The sequence below is a fragment of the Chlamydotis macqueenii genome, unplaced genomic scaffold (genome assembly GCF_036417535.1).
Source record: "Chlamydotis macqueenii isolate bChlMac1 unplaced genomic scaffold, bChlMac1.mat HAP1_SCAFFOLD_143, whole genome shotgun sequence".
Taxonomy (NCBI): Eukaryota; Metazoa; Chordata; class Aves; order Otidiformes; family Otididae; genus Chlamydotis; species Chlamydotis macqueenii.
Genome location: NW_028239035.1, coordinates 310 through 20,571, shown reverse-complemented (window position 1 = coordinate 20,571; position 20,262 = coordinate 310). Strand labels below are relative to the sequence as shown.

General features: G+C 68.1%; 8 non-coding genes across 8 annotated transcripts; all 8 read left to right on the top strand.

Moving 5' to 3' along the window:
- Positions 1 to 166: 166 nt before the first annotated feature.
- LOC147596136 (U2 spliceosomal RNA) lies at positions 167 to 357 on the top strand. The gene has a single exon (XR_015261577.1). It is a non-coding gene; the product is annotated as a U2 spliceosomal RNA (small nuclear RNA).
- A 2,893-nt stretch (positions 358 to 3,250) lies between these two features.
- LOC147596135 (U2 spliceosomal RNA) lies at positions 3,251 to 3,441 on the top strand. Its single transcript, XR_015261570.1, has one exon. It is a non-coding gene; the product is annotated as a U2 spliceosomal RNA (small nuclear RNA).
- A 2,034-nt stretch (positions 3,442 to 5,475) lies between these two features.
- LOC147596134 (U2 spliceosomal RNA) lies at positions 5,476 to 5,666 on the top strand. Its single transcript, XR_015261576.1, has one exon. It is a non-coding gene; the product is annotated as a U2 spliceosomal RNA (small nuclear RNA).
- A 2,853-nt stretch (positions 5,667 to 8,519) lies between these two features.
- LOC147596133 (U2 spliceosomal RNA) lies at positions 8,520 to 8,710 on the top strand. Its single transcript, XR_015261574.1, has one exon. It is a non-coding gene; the product is annotated as a U2 spliceosomal RNA (small nuclear RNA).
- A 2,198-nt stretch (positions 8,711 to 10,908) lies between these two features.
- LOC147596132 (U2 spliceosomal RNA) lies at positions 10,909 to 11,099 on the top strand. Its single transcript, XR_015261569.1, has one exon. It is a non-coding gene; the product is annotated as a U2 spliceosomal RNA (small nuclear RNA).
- A 2,033-nt stretch (positions 11,100 to 13,132) lies between these two features.
- On the top strand, positions 13,133 to 13,322 carry LOC147596131 (U2 spliceosomal RNA). Its single transcript, XR_015261581.1, has one exon. It is a non-coding gene; the product is annotated as a U2 spliceosomal RNA (small nuclear RNA).
- A 2,476-nt stretch (positions 13,323 to 15,798) lies between these two features.
- LOC147596130 (U2 spliceosomal RNA) lies at positions 15,799 to 15,989 on the top strand. Its single transcript, XR_015261568.1, has one exon. It is a non-coding gene; the product is annotated as a U2 spliceosomal RNA (small nuclear RNA).
- Positions 15,990 to 18,017: 2,028 nt separating this feature from the next.
- LOC147596129 (U2 spliceosomal RNA) lies at positions 18,018 to 18,207 on the top strand. Its single transcript, XR_015261566.1, has one exon. It is a non-coding gene; the product is annotated as a U2 spliceosomal RNA (small nuclear RNA).
- Positions 18,208 to 20,262: the final 2,055 nt, after the last annotated feature.

Sequence of the window (20,262 nt, the reverse complement as noted above, 5' to 3'; positions counted from 1 at the left end):
CTCGGCGGGGTCTGTGAGCGTGGGAACCGGTCGGGTGCGGGGCAGAGCGAGGGAAAGGATAGAGCAGCGCGGTGCGGGGATGGGCGAGCGGCGCGGGGCGAGGCGGTCACCGTGGCATCGGGGCGGGGGGCGGGCGCTGGGGCGGCGTGCGGGGGGCGGCGTGGGCATCGCTTCTCGGCCTTTTGGGTAAGATCAAGTGTAGTATCTGTTCTTATCAGTTTAATATCTGGTACGTCCTCGATGAGAGGACTTCATATTAAACGGGTTTTTGGGCTCGGGAGTTGGACCCGGAGCTTGCTCCCTCCGCTCCGCGCATCGTCCCGGTATTGCAGTGGTTCCGGGCACGGTGCACCCCCGCTGCGGGCAGCGGGACCGGTGAAAGAGAGAAGAGAGAGCGGCGCGGGGAGCTGCGGGTCCCGGCGGTGCTGGGGCTGTGCTCTTCCCGCCCTGGGCGCGAGCCCTTCCCGCCGGTTTTGCTGAGCTCTGGGCGCGAGCCCTTCCCGCCCTTTTCTCTGTGCCCCTCCCGCCCTTTTCACGCCGCGCGTGGAAGATCTCGGCGCTTTTCTCCCTCTCTGCAGGTACCGGTTGTGGGGGCGTTTGGAACCCGTCTGGGGCCGGGCAGGTCCCGTGCGGGAGTCCCGGGGCGCTTTTGGCGGGGGGAGAAGCGATTCCGGGGTCTCCTCGGGGCGTCTGCGCTCGCCGATTCCTCACATCCGGCTTTGGGACCCGGTACAGCCCCCCTGAGCCCCTCTATCCCGCTTTGGGACCCGGTACAGCCCCCCTGAGCCCCTCTATCCCGCTTTGGGACCCGATACAGCCCCCCTGAGCCCCTCTATCCCGCTCTGGGACCCCGTACAGCCCCCCTGAGCCGCTCTATCCCGATTTGGGACCCCCGTACAGCCCCCCTGAGCCCCTCTATCCCGCTTTGGCACCCGGTACAGCCCCCCTGAGCCACTCTATCCCGCTCTGGGACCCCGTAGAGCCCCCCTGAGCCCCTCTATCCCGCTTTGGGACCCCGTAGAGCCACCCTGAGCCCCTCTATCCCGCTTTAGGACCCCGTACAGCCCCCCGAGCCGTCTATCCCGCTCTGGGACCCGGTACAGCCCCCCTGAGCCCCTCTATCCCGCTCTGGGACCCCGTACAGCCCACCTGAGCGCCTCTATCCTGCTTTGGGACCCCGTACAGCCCCCCTGAGCCCCTCTATCCCGCCTTGGGACCCCGTAGAGCCCCCTGAGCCCCTCTATCCCGCTTTGGGACCCGGTACAGCCCCCCCGAGCCCCTCTATCCCGCTTTGGCACCCGGTACAGCCCACCTGAGCCACTCTATCCCGCTCTGGGACCCCGTAGAGCCCCCCTGAGCCCCTCTATCCCGCTTTGGGACCAGGTACAGCCCTCCTGAGCCCCTCTATCCCGCTTTGGGACCCCCTACAGCCCCCCCGAGCCCCTCTATCCCGCTTTGGGACCCCGTACAGCCCCCCTGAGCCCCTCTATCCCGCTTTGGGACCCGATACAGCCCCCCTGAGCCCCTCTATCCCGCTCTGGGACCCCGTACAGCCCCCCTGAGCCGCTCTATCCCGATTTGGGACCCCCGTACAGCCCCCCTGAGCCCCTCTATCCCGCTTTGGCACCCGGTACAGCCCCCCTGAGCCACTCTATCCCGCTCTGGGACCCCGTAGAGCCCCCCTGAGCCCCTCTATCCCGCTTTGGGACCCCGTAGAGCCACCCTGAGCCCCTCTATCCCGCTTTAGGACCCCGTACAGCCCCCCGAGCCGTCTATCCCGCTCTGGGACCCGGTACAGCCCCCCTGAGCCCCTCTATCCCGCTCTGGGACCCCGTACAGCCCACCTGAGCGCCTCTATCCTGCTTTGGGACCCCGTACAGCCCCCCTGAGCCCCTCTATCCCGCCTTGGGACCCCGTAGAGCCCCCTGAGCCCCTCTATCCCGCTTTGGGACCCGGTACAGCCCCCCCGAGCCCCTCTATCCCGCTTTGGCACCCGGTACAGCCCACCTGAGCCACTCTATCCCGCTCTGGGACCCCGTAGAGCCCCCCTGAGCCCCTCTATCCCGCTTTGGGACCAGGTACAGCCCTCCTGAGCCCCTCTATCCCGCTTTGGGACCCCCTACAGCCCCCCCGAGCCCCTCTATCCCGCTTTGGGACCCCGTACAGCCCCCCTGAGCCCCTCTATCCCGCTTTGGGACCCCGTAGAGCCCCCCTGAGCCCCTCTATCCCGCTCTGGGATCCCATACAGCCCCCCTGAGCCCCTCTATCCCGCTTTGGGACCCCATACAGCCCCCCTGAGCCCCTCTATCCCGCTTTGGGACCCCGTAGAGCCCCTCCGAGCCCCCCTATCCCTCTTTGGGACCTCGTAGAGCCCATCCGAGCCCCTCTATCCCGCTTTGGGACCCCGTACAGCCCCTTCGAGCCCCTCTATCCCGCTTTGGGACCCCGTAGAGCCCCTCCGAGCTCCTCTATCCCGCTTTGGGACCCCGTAGAGCCCCTCCGAGCTCCTCTATCCCGCTTTGGGACCCCGTAGAGCCCCTCCGAGCTCCTCTATCCCGCTTTGGGACCCCGTACAGCCCTACTGAGCCCCTCTATCCCGCTCTGGGACCCCGTACAGCCCCCCTGAGCCCCTCTATCCCGCTTTGGGACCCCGTACAGCCCCCCTGAGCCCCTCTATCCCGCCTTGGGACCCCCTACAGCCCCCCCGAGCCCCTCTATCCCGCCTTGGGACTCCCCGGAGCCCCCCCGAGCCCTCACAGCCCATTTTGGGACCCCCCGCAGCCCCCCCGAGCCCTCACAGCCCATTTTGGGACCCCCGAGCCCTCACAGCCCATTTTGGGACCCCCCGCAGCCCCCCCAGCCCCTCCATCTCCTCACCTTCCCCGCGGGGCTTGGTGCGGGGACGGGAGGGGGCGGGGCGAATGCTAACGAGGGGGCGGGGTCTGCCGCCAGGAGACGGCTGGGGGCGTGGCCTGTGACCGGGCAAGAGAGGTGTGGGGGAATAGGGGCGTGGTTATGTTAATAAGGCGCGGAGAGCGCGCGAATGGGGCGCCGGGAGTGCAGTTCGAGCGGGGGTTTGCGGGGCTCGGCGGGGTCTGTGAGCGTGGGAACCGGTCGGGTGCGGGGCAGAGCGAGGGAAAGGATAGAGCAGCGCGGTGCGGGGATGGGCGAGCGGCGCGGGGCGAGGCGGTCACCGTGGCATCGGGGCGGGGGGCGGGCGCTGGGGCGGCGTGCGGGGGGCGGCGTGGGCATCGCTTCTCGGCCTTTTGGCTAAGATCAAGTGTAGTATCTGTTGTTATCAGTTTAATATCTGGTACGTCCTCGATGAGAGGACTTTGTATTAAACGTGTTTTTGGGCTCGGGAGTTGGACCCGGAGCTTGCTCCCTCCGCTCCGCGCATCGTCCCGGTATTGCAGTGGTTCCGGGCACGGTGCACCCCCGCTGCGGGCAGCGGGACCGGTGAAAGAGAGAAGAGAGAGCGGCGCGGGGAGCTGCGGGTCCCGGCGGTGCTGGGGCTGTGCTCTTCCCGCCCTGGGCGCGAGCCCTTCCCGCCGGTTTTGCTGAGCTGTGTGCGCGAGCCCTTCCCGCCCTTTTCTCTGTGCCCCTCCCGCCCTTTTCACGCCGCGCGTGGAAGATCTCGGCGCTTTTCTCCCTCTCTGCAGGTACCGGTTGTGGGGGCGTTTGGAACCCGTCTGGGGCCGGGCAGGTCCCGTGCGGGAGTCCCGGGGCGCTTTTGGCGGGGGGAGAAGCGATTCCGGGGTCTCCTCGGGGCGTCTGCGCTCGCCGATTCCTCACATCCGGCTTTGGGACCCGGTACAGCCCCCCTGAGCCCCTCTATCCCGCTTTGGGACCCGGTACAGCCCCCCTGAGCCCCTCTATCCCGCTCTGGGACCCCGTACAGCCCCCCTGAGCCGCTCTATCCCGATTTGGGACCCCCGTACAGCCCCCCTGAGCCCCTCTATCCCGCTTTGGCACCCGGTACAGCCCCCCTGAGCCACTCTATCCCGCTCTGGGACCCCGTAGAGCCCCCCTGAGCCCCTCTATCCCGCTTTGGGACCCCGTAGAGCCACCCTGAGCCCCTCTATCCCGCTTTAGGACCCCGTACAGCCCCCCGAGCCGTCTATCCCGCTCTGGGACCCGGTACAGCCCCCCTGAGCCCCTCTATCCCGCTCTGGGACCCCGTACAGCCCACCTGAGCGCCTCTATCCTGCTTTGGGACCCCGTACAGCCCCCCTGAGCCCCTCTATCCCGCCTTGGGACCCCGTAGAGCCCCCTGAGCCCCTCTATCCCGCTTTGGGACCCGGTACAGCCCCCCCGAGCCCCTCTATCCCGCTTTGGCACCCGGTACAGCCCACCTGAGCCACTCTATCCCGCTCTGGGACCCCGTAGAGCCCCCCTGAGCCCCTCTATCCCGCTTTGGGACCAGGTACAGCCCTCCTGAGCCCCTCTATCCCGCTTTGGGACCACCTACAGCCCCCCCGAGCCCCTCTATCCCGCTTTGGGACCCCGTACAGCCCCCCTGAGCCTCTCTATCCCGCTTTGGGACCCCGTAGAGCCCCCCTGAGCCCCTCTATCCCGCTCTGGGATCCCATACAGCCCCCCTGAGCCCCTCTATCCCGCTTTGGGACGCCATACAGCCCCCCTGAGCCCCTCTATCCCGCTTTGGGACCCCGTAGAGCCCCTCCGAGCCCCCCTATCCCTCTTTGGGACCTCGTAGAGCCCATCCGAGCCCCTCTATCCCGCTTTGGGACCCCGTAGAGCCCCTCCGAGCCCCTCTATCCCGCTTTGGGACCCCGTACAGCCCCCCTGAGCCCCTCTATCCCGCTTTGGGACCCCGTACAGCCCCCCTGAGCCCCTCTATCCCGCCTTGGGACCCCCTACAGCCCCCCCGAGCCCCTCTATCCCGCCTTGGGACTCCCCGGAGCCCCCCCGAGCCCTCACAGCCCATTTTGGGACCCCCCGCAGCCCCCCCGAGCCCTCACAGCCCATTTTGGGACCCCCCGCAGCCCCCCCGAGCCCTCACAGCCCATTTTGGGACCCCCGAGCCCTCACAGCCCATTTTGGGACCCCCCGCAGCCCCCCCAGCCCCTCCATCTCCTCACCTTCCCCGCGGGGCTTGGTGCGGGGACGGGAGGGGGCGGGGCGAATGCTAACGAGGGGGCGGGGTCTGCCGCCAGGAGACGGCTGGGGGCGTGGCCTGTGACCGGGCAAGAGAGGTGTGGGGGAATAGGGGCGTGGTTATGTTAATAAGGCGCTGAGAGCGCGCGAATGGGGCGCCGGGAGTGCAGTTCGAGCGGGGGTTTGCGGGGCTCGGCGGGGTCTGTGAGCGTGGGAACCGGTCGGGTGCGGGGCAGAGCGAGGGAAAGGATAGAGCAGCGCGGTGCGGGGATGGGCGAGCGGCGCGGGGCGAGGCGGTCACCGTGGCATCGGGGCGGGGGGCGGGCGCTGGGGCGGCGTGCGGGGGGCGGCGTGGGCATCGCTTCTCGGCCTTTTGGGTAAGATCAAGTGTAGTATCTGTTCTTATCAGTTTAATATCTGGTACGTCCTCGATGAGAGGACTTCATATTAAACGGGTTTTTGGGCTCGGGAGTTGGACCCGGAGCTTGCTCCCTCCGCTCCGCGCATCGTCCCGGTATTGCAGTGGTTCCGGGCACGGTGCACCCCCGCTGCGGGCAGCGGGACCGGTGAAAGAGAGAAGAGAGAGCGGCGCGGGGAGCTGCGGGTCCCGGCGGTGCTGGGGCTGTGCTCTTCCCGCCCTGGGCGCGAGCCCTTCCCGCCGGTTTTGCTGAGCTGTGTGCGCGAGCCCTTCCCGCCCTTTTCTCTGTGCCCCTCCCGCCCTTTTCACGCCGCGCGTGGAAGATCTCGGCGCTTTTCTCCCTCTCTGCAGGTACCGGTTGTGGGGGCGTTTGGAACCCGTCTGGGGCCGGGCAGGTCCCGTGCGGGAGTCCCGGGGCGCTTTTGGCGGGGGGAGAAGCGATTCCGGGGTCTCCTCGGGGCGTCTGCGCTCGCCGATTCCTCACATCCGGCTTTGGGACCCGGTACAGCCCCCCTGAGCCCCTCTATCCCGCTTTGGGACCCGGTACAGCCCCCCTGAGCCCCTCTATCCCGCTCTGGGACCCCGTACAGCCCCCCTGAGCCGCTCTATCCCGATTTGGGACCCCCGTACAGCCCCCCTGAGCCCCTCTATCCCGCTTTGGCACCCGGTACAGCCCCCCTGAGCCACTCTATCCCGCTCTGGGACCCCGTAGAGCCCCCCTGAGCCCCTCTATCCCGCTTTGGGACCCCGTAGAGCCACCCTGAGCCCCTCTATCCCGCTTTAGGACCCCGTACAGCCCCCCGAGCCGTCTATCCCGCTCTGGGACCCGGTACAGCCCCCCTGAGCCCCTCTATCCCGCTCTGGGACCCCGTACAGCCCACCTGAGCGCCTCTATCCTGCTTTGGGACCCCGTACAGCCCCCCTGAGCCCCTCTATCCCGCCTTGGGACCCCGTAGAGCCCCCTGAGCCCCTCTATCCCGCTTTGGGACCCGGTACAGCCCCCCCGAGCCCCTCTATCCCGCTTTGGCACCCGGTACAGCCCACCTGAGCCACTCTATCCCGCTCTGGGACCCCGTAGAGCCCCCCTGAGCCCCTCTATCCCGCTTTGGGACCAGGTACAGCCCTCCTGAGCCCCTCTATCCCGCTTTGGGACCACCTACAGCCCCCCCGAGCCCCTCTATCCCGCTTTGGGACCCCGTACAGCCCCCCTGAGCCTCTCTATCCCGCTTTGGGACCCCGTAGAGCCCCCCTGAGCCCCTCTATCCCGCTCTGGGATCCCATACAGCCCCCCTGAGCCCCTCTATCCCGCTTTGGGACGCCATACAGCCCCCCTGAGCCCCTCTATCCCGCTTTGGGACCCCGTAGAGCCCCTCCGAGCCCCCCTATCCCTCTTTGGGACCTCGTAGAGCCCATCCGAGCCCCTCTATCCCGCTTTGGGACCCCGTAGAGCCCCTCCGAGCTCCTCTATCCCGCTTTGGGACCCCGTACAGCCCTACTGAGCCCCTCTATCCCGCTCTGGGACCCCGTACAGCCCCCCTGAGCCCCTCTATCCTGCTTTGGGACCCCGTACAGCCCCCCTGAGCCCCTCTATCCCGCTTTGGGACCCCGTACAGCCCCCCTGAGCCCCTCTATCCCGCCTTGGGACCCCCTACAGCCCCCCTGAGCCCCTCTATCCCGCTCTGGGACCCCGTACAGCCCACCTGAGCGCCTCTATCCTGCTTTGGGACCCCGTACAGCCCCCCTGAGCCCCTCTATCCCGCCTTGGGACCCCGTAGAGCCCCCTGAGCCCCTCTATCCCGCTTTGGGACCCGGTACAGCCCCCCCGAGCCCCTCTATCCCGCTTTGGCACCCGGTACAGCCCACCTGAGCCACTCTATCCCGCTCTGGGACCCCGTAGAGCCCCCCTGAGCCCCTCTATCCCGCTTTGGGACCAGGTACAGCCCTCCTGAGCCCCTCTATCCCGCTTTGGGACCACCTACAGCCCCCCCGAGCCCCTCTATCCCGCTTTGGGACCCCGTACAGCCCCCCTGAGCCTCTCTATCCCGCTTTGGGACCCCGTAGAGCCCCCCTGAGCCCCTCTATCCCGCTCTGGGATCCCATACAGCCCCCCTGAGCCCCTCTATCCCGCTTTGGGACGCCATACAGCCCCCCTGAGCCCCTCTATCCCGCTTTGGGACCCCGTAGAGCCCCTCCGAGCCCCCCTATCCCTCTTTGGGACCTCGTAGAGCCCATCCGAGCCCCTCTATCCCGCTTTGGGACCCCGTAGAGCCCCTCCGAGCCCCTCTATCCCGCTTTGGGACCCCGTACAGCCCCCCTGAGCCCCTCTATCCCGCTTTGGGACCCCGTACAGCCCCCCTGAGCCCCTCTATCCCGCCTTGGGACCCCCTACAGCCCCCCCGAGCCCCTCTATCCCGCCTTGGGACTCCCCGGAGCCCCCCCGAGCCCTCACAGCCCATTTTGGGACCCCCCGCAGCCCCCCCGAGCCCTCACAGCCCATTTTGGGACCCCCCGCAGCCCCCCCGAGCCCTCACAGCCCATTTTGGGACCCCCGAGCCCTCACAGCCCATTTTGGGACCCCCCGCAGCCCCCCCAGCCCCTCCATCTCCTCACCTTCCCCGCGGGGCTTGGTGCGGGGACGGGAGGGGGCGGGGCGAATGCTAACGAGGGGGCGGGGTCTGCCGCCAGGAGACGGCTGGGGGCGTGGCCTGTGACCGGGCAAGAGAGGTGTGGGGGAATAGGGGCGTGGTTATGTTAATAAGGCGCTGAGAGCGCGCGAATGGGGCGCCGGGAGTGCAGTTCGAGCGGGGGTTTGCGGGGCTCGGCGGGGTCTGTGAGCGTGGGAACCGGTCGGGTGCGGGGCAGAGCGAGGGAAAGGATAGAGCAGCGCGGTGCGGGGATGGGCGAGCGGCGCGGGGCGAGGCGGTCACCGTGGCATCGGGGCGGGGGGCGGGCGCTGGGGCGGCGTGCGGGGGGCGGCGTGGGCATCGCTTCTCGGCCTTTTGGGTAAGATCAAGTGTAGTATCTGTTCTTATCAGTTTAATATCTGGTACGTCCTCGATGAGAGGACTTCATATTAAACGGGTTTTTGGGCTCGGGAGTTGGACCCGGAGCTTGCTCCCTCCGCTCCGCGCATCGTCCCGGTATTGCAGTGGTTCCGGGCACGGTGCACCCCCGCTGCGGGCAGCGGGACCGGTGAAAGAGAGAAGAGAGAGCGGCGCGGGGAGCTGCGGGTCCCGGCGGTGCTGGGGCTGTGCTCTTCCCGCCCTGGGCGCGAGCCCTTCCCGCCGGTTTTGCTGAGCTCTGGGCGCGAGCCCTTCCCGCCCTTTTCTCTGTGCCCCTCCCGCCCTTTTCACGCCGCGCGTGGAAGATCTCGGCGCTTTTCTCCCTCTCTGCAGGTACCGGTTGTGGGGGCGTTTGGAACCCGTCTGGGGCCGGGCAGGTCCCGTGCGGGAGTCCCGGGGCGCTTTTGGCGGGGGGAGAAGCGATTCCGGGGTCTCCTCGGGGCGTCTGCGCTCGCCGATTCCTCACATCCGGCTTTGGGACCCGGTACAGCCCCCCTGAGCCCCTCTATCCCGCTTTGGGACCCGGTACAGCCCCCCTGAGCCCCTCTATCCCGCTTTGGGACCCGATACAGCCCCCCTGAGCCCCTCTATCCCGCTCTGGGACCCCGTACAGCCCCCCTGAGCCGCTCTATCCCGATTTGGGACCCCCGTACAGCCCCCCTGAGCCCCTCTATCCCGCTTTGGCACCCGGTACAGCCCCCCTGAGCCACTCTATCCCGCTCTGGGACCCCGTAGAGCCCCCCTGAGCCCCTCTATCCCGCTTTGGGACCCCGTAGAGCCACCCTGAGCCCCTCTATCCCGCTTTAGGACCCCGTACAGCCCCCCGAGCCGTCTATCCCGCTCTGGGACCCGGTACAGCCCCCCTGAGCCCCTCTATCCCGCTCTGGGACCCCGTACAGCCCACCTGAGCGCCTCTATCCTGCTTTGGGACCCCGTACAGCCCCCCTGAGCCCCTCTATCCCGCCTTGGGACCCCGTAGAGCCCCCTGAGCCCCTCTATCCCGCTTTGGGACCCGGTACAGCCCCCCCGAGCCCCTCTATCCCGCTTTGGCACCCGGTACAGCCCACCTGAGCCACTCTATCCCGCTCTGGGACCCCGTAGAGCCCCCCTGAGCCCCTCTATCCCGCTTTGGGACCAGGTACAGCCCTCCTGAGCCCCTCTATCCCGCTTTGGGACCCCCTACAGCCCCCCCGAGCCCCTCTATCCCGCTTTGGGACCCCGTACAGCCCCCCTGAGCCCCTCTATCCCGCTTTGGGACCCCGTAGAGCCCCCCTGAGCCCCTCTATCCCGCTCTGGGATCCCATACAGCCCCCCTGAGCCCCTCTATCCCGCTTTGGGACCCCATACAGCCCCCCTGAGCCCCTCTATCCCGCTTTGGGACCCCGTAGAGCCCCTCCGAGCCCCCCTATCCCTCTTTGGGACCTCGTAGAGCCCATCCGAGCCCCTCTATCCCGCTTTGGGACCCCGTACAGCCCCTTCGAGCCCCTCTATCCCGCTTTGGGACCCCGTAGAGCCCCTCCGAGCTCCTCTATCCCGCTTTGGGACCCCGTAGAGCCCCTCCGAGCTCCTCTATCCCGCTTTGGGACCCCGTAGAGCCCCTCCGAGCTCCTCTATCCCGCTTTGGGACCCCGTACAGCCCTACTGAGCCCCTCTATCCCGCTCTGGGACCCCGTACAGCCCCCCTGAGCCCCTCTATCCCGCTTTGGGACCCCGTACAGCCCCCCTGAGCCCCTCTATCCCGCCTTGGGACCCCCTACAGCCCCCCCGAGCCCCTCTATCCCGCCTTGGGACTCCCCGGAGCCCCCCCGAGCCCTCACAGCCCATTTTGGGACCCCCCGCAGCCCCCCCGAGCCCTCACAGCCCATTTTGGGACCCCCGAGCCCTCACAGCCCATTTTGGGACCCCCCGCAGCCCCCCCAGCCCCTCCATCTCCTCACCTTCCCCGCGGGGCTTGGTGCGGGGACGGGAGGGGGCGGGGCGAATGCTAACGAGGGGGCGGGGTCTGCCGCCAGGAGACGGCTGGGGGCGTGGCCTGTGACCGGGCAAGAGAGGTGTGGGGGAATAGGGGCGTGGTTATGTTAATAAGGCGCGGAGAGCGCGCGAATGGGGCGCCGGGAGTGCAGTTCGAGCGGGGGTTTGCGGGGCTCGGCGGGGTCTGTGAGCGTGGGAACCGGTCGGGTGCGGGGCAGAGCGAGGGAAAGGATAGAGCAGCGCGGTGCGGGGATGGGCGAGCGGCGCGGGGCGAGGCGGTCACCGTGGCATCGGGGCGGGGGGCGGGCGCTGGGGCGGCGTGCGGGGGGCGGCGTGGGCATCGCTTCTCGGCCTTTTGGCTAAGATCAAGTGTAGTATCTGTTGTTATCAGTTTAATATCTGGTACGTCCTCGATGAGAGGACTTTGTATTAAACGTGTTTTTGGGCTCGGGAGTTGGACCCGGAGCTTGCTCCCTCCGCTCCGCGCATCGTCCCGGTATTGCAGTGGTTCCGGGCACGGTGCACCCCCGCTGCGGGCAGCGGGACCGGTGAAAGAGAGAAGAGAGAGCGGCGCGGGGAGCTGCGGGTCCCGGCGGTGCTGGGGCTGTGCTCTTCCCGCCCTGGGCGCGAGCCCTTCCCGCCGGTTTTGCTGAGCTCTGGGCGCGAGCCCTTCCCGCCCTTTTCTCTGTGCCCCTCCCGCCCTTTTCACGCCGCGCGTGGAAGATCTCGGCGCTTTTCTCCCTCTCTGCAGGTACCGGTTGTGGGGGCGTTTGGAACCCGTCTGGGGCCGGGCAGGTCCCGTGCGGGAGTCCCGGGGCGCTTTTGGCGGGGGGAGAAGCGATTCCGGGGTCTCCTCGGGGCGTCTGCGCTCGCCGATTCCTCACATCCGGCTTTGGGACCCGGTACAGCCCCCCTGAGCCCCTCTATCCCGCTTTGGGACCCGGTACAGCCCCCCTGAGCCCCTCTATCCCGCTCTGGGACCCCGTACAGCCCCCCTGAGCCGCTCTATCCCGATTTGGGACCCCCGTACAGCCCCCCTGAGCCCCTCTATCCCGCTTTGGCACCCGGTACAGCCCCCCTGAGCCACTCTATCCCGCTCTGGGACCCCGTAGAGCCCCCCTGAGCCCCTCTATCCCGCTTTGGGACCCCGTAGAGCCACCCTGAGCCCCTCTATCCCGCTTTAGGACCCCGTACAGCCCCCCGAGCCGTCTATCCCGCTCTGGGACCCGGTACAGCCCCCCTGAGCCCCTCTATCCCGCTCTGGGACCCCGTACAGCCCACCTGAGCGCCTCTATCCTGCTTTGGGACCCCGTACAGCCCCCCTGAGCCCCTCTATCCCGCCTTGGGACCCCGTAGAGCCCCCTGAGCCCCTCTATCCCGCTTTGGGACCCGGTACAGCCCCCCCGAGCCCCTCTATCCCGCTTTGGCACCCGGTACAGCCCACCTGAGCCACTCTATCCCGCTCTGGGACCCCGTAGAGCCCCCCTGAGCCCCTCTATCCCGCTTTGGGACCAGGTACAGCCCTCCTGAGCCCCTCTATCCCGCTTTGGGACCACCTACAGCCCCCCCGAGCCCCTCTATCCCGCTTTGGGACCCCGTACAGCCCCCCTGAGCCTCTCTATCCCGCTTTGGGACCCCGTAGAGCCCCCCTGAGCCCCTCTATCCCGCTCTGGGATCCCATACAGCCCCCCTGAGCCCCTCTATCCCGCTTTGGGACGCCATACAGCCCCCCTGAGCCCCTCTATCCCGCTTTGGGACCCCGTAGAGCCCCTCCGAGCCCCCCTATCCCTCTTTGGGACCTCGTAGAGCCCATCCGAGCCCCTCTATCCCGCTTTGGGACCCCGTAGAGCCCCTCCGAGCCCCTCTATCCCGCTTTGGGACCCCGTACAGCCCCCCTGAGCCCCTCTATCCCGCTTTGGGACCCCGTACAGCCCCCCTGAGCCCCTCTATCCCGCCTTGGGACCCCCTACAGCCCCCCCGAGCCCCTCTATCCCGCCTTGGGACTCCCCGGAGCCCCCCCGAGCCCTCACAGCCCATTTTGGGACCCCCCGCAGCCCCCCCGAGCCCTCACAGCCCATTTTGGGACCCCCCGCAGCCCCCCCGAGCCCTCACAGCCCATTTTGGGACCCCCGAGCCCTCACAGCCCATTTTGGACCCCCCGCAGCCCCCCCAGCCCCTCCATCTCCTCACCTTCCCCGCGGGGCTTGGTGCGGGGACGGGAGGGGGCGGGGCGAATGCTAACGAGGGGGCGGGGTCTGCCGCCAGGAGACGGCTGGGGGCGTGGCCTGTGACCGGGCAAGAGAGGTGTGGGGGAATAGGGGCGTGGTTATGTTAATAAGGCGCTGAGAGCGCGCGAATGGGGCGCCGGGAGTGCAGTTCGAGCGGGGGTTTGCGGGGCTCGGCGGGGTCTGTGAGCGTGGGAACCGGTCGGGTGCGGGGCAGAGCGAGGGAAAGGATAGAGCAGCGCGGTGCGGGGATGGGCGAGCGGCGCGGGGCGAGGCGGTCACCGTGGCATCGGGGCGGGGGGCGGGCGCTGGGGCGGCGTGCGGGGGGCGGCGTGGGCATCGCTTCTCGGCCTTTTGGGTAAGATCAAGTGTAGTATCTGTTCTTATCAGTTTAATATCTGGTACGTCCTCGATGAGAGGACTTCATATTAAACGGGTTTTTGGGCTCGGGAGTTGGACCCGAGCTTGCTCCCTCCGCTCCGCGCATCGTCCCGGTATTGCAGTGGTTCCGGGCACGGTGCACCCCCGCTGCGGGCAGCGGGACCGGTGAAAGAGAGAAGAGAGAGCGGCGCGGGGAGCTGCGGGTCCCGGCGGTGCTGGGGCTGTGCTCTTCCCGCCCTGGGCGCGAGCCCTTCCCGCCGGTTTTGCTGAGCTGTGTGCGCGAGCCCTTCCCGCCCTTTTCTCTGTGCCCCTCCCGCCCTTTTCACGCCGCGCGTGGAAGATCTCGGCGCTTTTCTCCCTCTCTGCAGGTACCGGTTGTGGGGGCGTTTGGAACCCGTCTGGGGCCGGGCAGGTCCCGTGCGGGAGTCCCGGGGCGCTTTTGGCGGGGGAGAAGCGATTCCGGGGTCTCCTCGGGGCGTCTGCGCTCGCCGATTCCTCACATCCGGCTTTGGGACCCGGTACAGCCCCCCTGAGCCCCTCTATCCCGCTTTGGGACCCGGTACAGCCCCCCTGAGCCCCTCTATCCCGCTCTGGGACCCCGTACAGCCCCCCTGAGCCGCTCTATCCCGATTTGGGACCCCCGTACAGCCCCCCTGAGCCCCTCTATCCCGCTTTGGCACCCGGTACAGCCCCCCTGAGCCACTCTATCCCGCTCTGGGACCCCGTAGAGCCCCCCTGAGCCCCTCTATCCCGCTTTGGGACCCCGTAGAGCCACCCTGAGCCCCTCTATCCCGCTTTAGGACCCCGTACAGCCCCCCGAGCCGTCTATCCCGCTCTGGGACCCGGTACAGCCCCCTGAGCCCCTCTATCCCGCTCTGGGACCCCGTACAGCCACCTGAGCGCCTCTATCCTGCTTTGGGACCCCGTACAGCCCCCCTGAGCCCCTCTATCCCGCCTTGGGACCCCGTAGAGCCCCCTGAGCCCCTCTATCCCGCTTTGGGACCCGGTACAGCCCCCCCGAGCCCCTCTATCCCGCTTTGGCACCGGTACAGCCCACCTGAGCCACTCTATCCCGCTCTGGGACCCCGTAGAGCCCCCCTGAGCCCCTCTATCCCGCTTTGGGACCAGGTACAGCCCTCCTGAGCCCCTCTATCCCGCTTTGGGACCACCTACAGCCCCCCGAGCCCCTCTATCCCGCTTTGGGACCCCGTACAGCCCCCCTGAGCCTCTCTATCCCGCTTTGGGACCCCGTAGAGCCCCCCTGAGCCCCTCTATCCCGCTCTGGGATCCCATACAGCCCCCCTGAGCCCCTCTATCCCGCTTTGGGACGCCATAACAGCCCCCCTGAGCCCCTCTATCCCGCTTTGGGACCCCGTAGAGCCCCTCCGAGCCCCCCTATCCCTCTTTGGGACCTCGTAGAGCCCATCCGAGCCCCTCTATCCCGCTTTGGGACCCGTAGAGCCCCTCCGAGCTCCTCTATCCCGCTTTGGGACCCCGTACAGCCCTACTGAGCCCCTCTATCCCGCTCTGGGACCCCGTACAGCCCCCCTGAGCCCCTCTATCCTGCTTTGGGACCCGTACAGCCCCCCTGAGCCCCTCTATCCCGCTTTGGGACCCCGTACAGCCCCCCTGAGCCCCTCTATCCCGCCTTGGGACCCCCTACAGCCCCCCGAGCCCCTCTATCCCGCTTTGGGACCCCGTAGAGCCCTCCTGAGCCCCTCTATCCCGCTCTGGGATCCCATACAGCCCCCCTGAGCCCCTCTATCCCGCTTTGGGACGCCATACAGCCCCCCTGAGCCCCTCTATCCCGCTTTGGGACCCCGTAGAGCCCCTCCGAGCCCCCCTATCCCTCTTTGGGACCTCGTAGAGCCCATCCGAGCCCCTCTATCCCGCTTTGGGACCCCGTAGAGCCCCTCCGAGCCCCTCTATCCCGCTTTGGGACCCCGTACAGCCCCCCTGAGCCCCTCTATCCCGCTTTGGGACCCCGTACAGCCCCCCTGAGCCCCTCTATCCCGCCTTGGGACCCCCTACAGCCCCCCCGAGCCCCTCTATCCCGCCTTGGGACTCCCCGGAGCCCCCCCGAGCCCTCACAGCCCATTTTGGGACCCCCCGCAGCCCCCCCGAGCCCTCACAGCCCATTTTGGACCCCCCGCAGCCCCCCCGAGCCCTCACAGCCCATTTTGGGACCCCCGAGCCCTCACAGCCCATTTTGGGACCCCCCGCAGCCCCCCCAGCCCCTCCATCTCCTCACCTTCCCCGCGGGGCTTGGTGCGGGGACGGGAGGGGGCGGGGCGAATGCTAACGAGGGGGCGGGGTCTGCCGCCAGGAGACGGCTGGGGGCGTGGCCTATGACCGGGCAAGAGAGGTGTGGGGGAATAGGGGCGTGGTTATGTTAATAAGGCGCTGAGAGCGCGCGAATGGGGCGCCGGGAGTGCAGTTCGAGCGGGGGTTTGCGGGGCTCGGCGGGGTCTGTGAGCGTGGGAACCGGTCGGGTGCGGGGCAGAGCGAGGGAAAGGATAGAGCAGCGCGGTGCGGGGATGGCGAGCGGCGCGGGGCGAGGCGGTCACCGTGGCATCGGGGCGGGGGGCGGGCGCTGGGGCGGCGTGCGGGGGGCGGCGTGGGCATCGCTTCTCGGCCTTTTGGCTAAGATCAAGTGTAGTATCTGTTGTTATCAGTTTAATATCTGGTACGTCCTCGATGAGAGGACTTTGTATTAAACGTGTTTTTGGGCTCGGGAGTTGGACCCGGAGCTTGCTCCCTCCGCTCCGCGCATCGTCCCGGTATTGCAGTGGTTCCGGGCACGGTGCACCCCCGCTGCGGGCAGCGGGACCGGTGAAAGAGAGAAGAGAGAGCGGCGCGGGGAGCTGCGGGTCCCGGCGGTGCTGGGGCTGTGCTCTTCCCGCCCTGGGCGCGAGCCCTTCCCGCCGGTTTTGCTGAGCTCTGGGCGCGAGCCCTTCCCGCCCTTTTCTCTGTGCCCCTCCCGCCCTTTTCACGCCGCGCGTGGAAGATCTCGGCGCTTTTCTCCCTCTCTGCAGGTACCGGTTGTGGGGGCGTTTGGAACCCGTCTGGGGCCGGGCAGGTCCCGTGCGGGAGTCCCGGGGCGCTTTTGGCGGGGGGAGAAGCGATTCCGGGTCTCCTCGGGGCGTCTGCGCTCGCCGATTCCTCACATCCGGCTTTGGGACCCGGTACAGCCCCCCTGAGCCCCTCTATCCCGCTTTTGGACCCGGTACAGCCCCCCTGAGCCCCTCTATCCCGCTCTGGGACCCCGTACAGCCCCCTGAGCCGCTCTATCCCGATTTGGGACCCCCGTACAGCCCCCCTGAGCCCCTCTATCCCGCTTTGGCACCCGGTACAGCCCCCCTGAGCCACTCTATCCCGCTCTGGGACCCCGTAGAGCCCCCCTGAGCCCCTCTATCCCGCTTTGGGACCCCGTAGAGCCACCCTGAGCCCCTCTATCCCGCTTTAGGACCCCGTACAGCCCCCCGAGCCGTCTATCCCGCTCTGGGACCCGGTACAGCCCCCCTGAGCCCCTCTATCCCGCTCTGGGACCCCGTACAGCCCACCTGAGCGCCTCTATCCTGCTTTGGGACCCCGTACAGCCCCCCTGAGCCCCTCTATCCCGCCTTGGGACCCCGTAGAGCCCCCTGAGCCCCTCTATCCCGCTTTGGGACCCGGTACAGCCCCCCCGAGCCCCTCTATCCCGCTTTGGCACCCGGTACAGCCCACCTGAGCCACTCTATCCCGCTCTGGGACCCCGTAGAGCCCCCCTGAGCCCCTCTATCCCGCTTTGGGACCAGGTACAGCCCTCCTGAGCCCCTCTATCCCGCTTTGGGACCACCTACAGCCCCCCCGAGCCCTCTATCCCGCTTTGGGACCCCGTACAGCCCCCCTGAGCCTCTCTATCCCGCTTTGGGACCCCGTAGAGCCCCCCTGAGCCCCTCTATCCCGCTCTGGGATCCCATACAGCCCCCCTGAGCCCCTCTATCCCGCTTTGGGACGCCATACAGCCCCCCTGAGCCCCTCTATCCCGCTTTGGGACCCCGTAGAGCCCCTCCGAGCCCCCCTATCCCTCTTTGGGACCTCGTAGAGCCCATCCGAGCCCCTCTATCCCGCTTTGGGACCCCGTAGAGCCCCTCCGAGCCCCTCTATCCCGCTTTGGGACCCCGTACAGCCCCCCTGAGCCCCTCTATCCCGCTTTGGGACCCCGTACAGCCCCCCTGAGCCCCTCTATCCCGCCTTGGGACCCCCTACAGCCCCCCCGAGCCCCTCTATCCCGCCTTGGGACTCCCCGGAGCCCCCCCGAGCCCTCACAGCCCATTTTGGGACCCCCCGCAGCCCCCCCGAGCCCTCACAGCCCATTTTGGGACCCCCCGCAGCCCCCCGAGCCCTCACAGCCCATTTGGGACCCCCGAGCCCTCACAGCCCATTTTGGGACCCCCGCAGCCCCCCCAGCCCCTCCATCTCCTCACCTTCCCCGCGGGGCTTGGTGCGGGGACGGGAGGGGGCGGGGCGAATGCTAACGAGGGGGCGGGGTCTGCCGCCAGGAGACGGCTGGGGGCGTGGCCTGTGACCGGGCAAGAGAGGTGTGGGGGAATAGGGGCGTGGTTATGTTAATAAGGCGCTGAGAGCGCGCGAATGGGGCGCCGGGAGTGCAGTTCGAGCGGGGGTTTGCGGGGCTCGGCGGGGTCTGTGAGCGTGGGAACCGGTCGGGTGCGGGGCAGAGCGAGGGAAAGGATAGAGCAGCGCGGTGCGGGGATGGGCGAGCGGCGCGGGGCGAGGCGGTCACCGTGGCATCGGGGCGGGGGGCGGGCGCTGGGGCGGCGTGCGGGGGGCGGCGTGGGCATCGCTTCTCGGCCTTTTGGCTAAGATCAAGTGTAGTATCTGTTCTTATCAGTTTAATATCTGATACGTCCTCGATGAGAGGACTTCATATTAAACGGGTTTTTGGGCTCGGAGTTGGACCCGGAGCTTGCTCCCTCCGCTCCGCGCATCGTCCCGGTATTGCAGTGGTTCCGGGCACGGTGCACCCCCGCTGCGGGCAGCGGGACCGGTGAAAGAGAGAAGAGAGAGCGGCGCGGGGAGCTGCGGGTCCCGGCGGTGCTGGGGCTGTGCTCTTCCCGCCCTGGGCGCGAGCCCTTTCCCGCCGGTTTTGCTGAGCTCTGGGCGCGAGCCCTTCCCGCCCTTTTCTCTGTGCCCCTCCCGCCCTTTTCACGCCGCGCGTGGAAGATCTCGGCGCTTTTCTCCCTCTCTGCAGGTACCGGTTGTGGGGGCGTTTGGAACCCGTCTGGGGCCGGGCAGGTCCCGTGCGGGAGTCCCGGGGCGCTTTTGGCGGGGGGAGAAGCGATTCCGGGGTCTCCTCGGGGCGTCTGCGCTCGCCGATTCCTCACATCCGGCTTTGGGACCCGGTACAGCCCCCCTGAGCCCCTCTATCCCGCTTTGGGACCCGGTACAGCCCCCCTGAGCCCCTCTATCCCGCTCTGGGACCCCGTACAGCCCCCTGAGCCGCTCTATCCCGATTTGGGACCCCCGTACAGCCCCCTGAGCCCCTCTATCCCGCTTTGGCACCCGGTACAGCCCCCCTGAGCCACTCTATCCCGCTCTGGGACCCCGTAGAGCCCCCCTGAGCCCCTCTATCCCGCTTTGGGACCCCGTAGAGCCACCCTGAGCCCCTCTATCCCGCTTTAGGACCCCGTACAGCCCCCCGAGCCGTCTATCCCGCTCTGGGACCCGGTACAGCCCCCCTGAGCCCCTCTATCCCGCTCTGGGACCCCGTACAGCCCACCTGAGCGCCTCTATCCTGCTTTGGGACCCCGTACAGCCCCCCTGAGCCCCTCTATCCCGCCTTGGGACCCCGTAGAGCCCCCTGAGCCCCTCTATCCCGCTTTGGGACCCGGTACAGCCCCCCCGAGCCCCTCTATCCCGCTTTGGCACCCGGTACAGCCCACCTGAGCCACTCTATCCCGCTCTGGGACCCCGTAGAGCCCCCCTGAGCCCCTCTATCCCGCTTTGGGACCAGGTACAGCCCTCCTGAGCCCCTCTATCCCGCTTTGGGACCACCTACAGCCCCCCCGAGCCCCTCTATCCCGCTTTGGGACCCCGTACAGCCCCCCTGAGCCTCTCTATCCCGCTTTGGGACCCCGTAGAGCCCCCCTGAGCCCCTCTATCCCGCTCTGGGATCCCATACAGCCCCCTGAGCCCCTCTATCCCGCTTTGGGACGCCATACAGCCCCCCTGAGCCCCTCTATCCCGCTTTGGACCCGTAGAGCCCCTCCGAGCCCCCCTATCCCTCTTTGGGACCTCGTAGAGCCCATCCGAGCCCCTCTATCCCGCCTTGGGACCCCCTACAGCCCCCCCGAGCCCCTCTATCCCGCTTTGGGACCCCGTAGAGCCCCCCTGAGCCCCTCTATCCCGCTCTGGGATCCCATACAGCCCCCCTGAGCCCCTCTATCCCGCTTTGGGACGCCATACAGCCCCCCTGAGCCCCTCTATCCCGCTTTGGGACCCCGTAGAGCCCCTCCGAGCCCCCCTATCCCTCTTTGGGACCTCGTAGAGCCCATCCGAGCCCCTCTATCCCGCTTTGGGACCCCGTAGAGCCCCTCCGAGCCCCTCTATCCCGCTTTGGGACCCCGTACAGCCCCCCTGAGCCCCTCTATCCCGCTTTGGGACGCCATACAGCCCCCCTGAGCCCCTCTATCCCGCTTTGGGACCCCGTAGAGCCCCTCCGAGCCCCCCTATCCCTCTTTGGGACCTCGAAGAGCCCATCCGAGCCCCTCTATCCCGCTTTGGGACCCGGTACAGCCCCCCTGAGCCCCTCTATCCCGCTTTGGGACCCGGTACAGCCCCCCTGAGCCCCTCTATCCCGCTCTGGGACCCCGTACAGCCCCCCTGAGCCGCTCTATCCCGATTTGGACCCCCGTACAGCCCCCCTGAGCCCCTCTATCCCGCTTTGGCACCCGGTACAGCCCCCCTGAGCCACTCTATCCCGCTCTGGGACCCCGTAGAGCCCCCTGAGCCCCTCTATCCCGCTTTGGGACCCCGTAGAGCCACCCTGAGCCCCTCTATCCCGCTTTAGGACCCCGTACAGCCC